The 1,633-nt window shown below is 41.2% G+C and overlaps 1 protein-coding gene across 1 annotated transcript in view; it reads right to left on the minus strand.

Annotated features, from left to right (window-relative positions):
- The window catches only part of LOC117936244 (papilin-like), a gene marked incomplete at its 3' end in the record, with an annotated part of 53,189 nt that overhangs the window by 18,052 nt on the left and 33,504 nt on the right, over nt 1-1,633 (minus strand). The window lies entirely within an intron of this gene.

The following is a 1,633-nucleotide window of genomic DNA, read 5'->3' on the forward strand; positions in this document are numbered from 1 at the left end:
CCCCTACAGGTTTCTCTATAGAGCCCCCCCCTACAGCTTGGGAATAGATATTTGGCAGCTCCTATGTTAACTTGTGTCAGACCCCTCCCACGGTCGGTCTGCTGTTTCTTTTTTCACTGTTCCCCCAACAACGCTTTTCTAGCTTTCTGCTTCTTTTTTGCCGTTGCCATGACGATAGTGGGAAAACTCCATTGCTATCTTGTTAGCAGGTTCCTGAATGGGCGTACGTGTGCAGTGCCGTGAAGTAATTCAGTAATTCTACATCGCGAGACCTGGTACCATGTGAGAGTACCTGACAATGAAGCCAGTGATTCCCCAGTCCAAAGTTGCAAGGTTTTTTTTTCTCCCGTTAACAGGCACAAGGGGGGGAGGCAACCACCATTCAACCCCAAAAACGTTATATAGCCATTCCTATCACTCCGAAGATTTTCAGTTTAGGTAAATTAAGATTTAAAAAACTGCATAGTTCCCCTTTAAGTTCAGCATCTTTCCAAAAGTCAACGAGTAATTGTGTTAAATAATCGTGTGATTTTCTATAATCGAGCAGGCCTAATCCCAATTCAAGACTGAAATGAAATAACGGGGTTGGATGACTTGGATGGAGTTAAATCTGTGAAGCCAGAGTTCAGGGAGTCCGTTTATACTGCTGCATTAAACACTGAATATGGAAACATTAAACAGGCGCCTAAAAACAATAAGTAGGCTACCATGTAAACCTTAAATGTGATGAAGCAAAAGTCAAGTTTCTTTGTCGTTCTTTCTCTGCCACGTCTTTCAAATAACTTATTTACTCTTTTGGACGGACTCTACATGTTCTCTGTTTTCTAGAGAAGGATTTTACTTTCAGGTCATTGAAAGGATGTCTCTGCTGTACTATTTTGACCACTGATCTTTTTTTTACATCAATGTTTTTGGCATTTGACTGATACCTTGTCGTATTTTCTCTTTGTTTGGTTTATTATTATGTAATTTTTTTTTTGATAATAAAAATCATATTTTGATAAAAGCTCCTTGTGGTTTGGACCACTGTGTGACTTGGTGTTCCGGTTTGTACCACAGGGGGGCGCTCAACATGACAAATTACACACTGGACTTTTTCTTTTGAGCTACTAACCAGGGGTGGAGTGAAACTGGGTACATTTACTCAAATTACTGTGCTTAAGTACATATTTTAGGTACTCACACTTTACTTGAGTCTTTTCTTTTCATGCCACTTTCTTCTACTTGAGGTGGCAGTAGCTCAGTCCGGAGGGAGTTAGGTTCCAGTCCCAGTATGGACCAAAGTACCAAGTGTAGATTGGTAGCCCCCTCACTCTGACATCTCTTCATTTCCATGAATCGGTTGTTTGTGTGTGTGTGTGTGTGTGTAGTTCAGGCCTGTGTGTAGTGATTTCTAACAAAAACACAGTGTAAATTGTAATTACTCCCCTAAATTCATCTGACAGCTTTAGTTACTAGTTTTGTTTTGCACAAAAAACATGTATAGTTCATAAAATCTGTCCTAGCCAACACTAGACCGTCCTACAAGCCCGGCTGAAAGGATCAGACCTTTAATCACTAGACCGTCCTACAAGCCCGGCTGAAAGGATCAGACCTTTAAACACTAGACCGTCCTACAAGCCCGGCTGAAAGG

This window comes from Etheostoma cragini, chromosome 20, assembly GCF_013103735.1.
Source record: "Etheostoma cragini isolate CJK2018 chromosome 20, CSU_Ecrag_1.0, whole genome shotgun sequence".
Lineage (NCBI taxonomy): Eukaryota > Metazoa > Chordata > Actinopteri > Perciformes > Percidae > Etheostoma > Etheostoma cragini.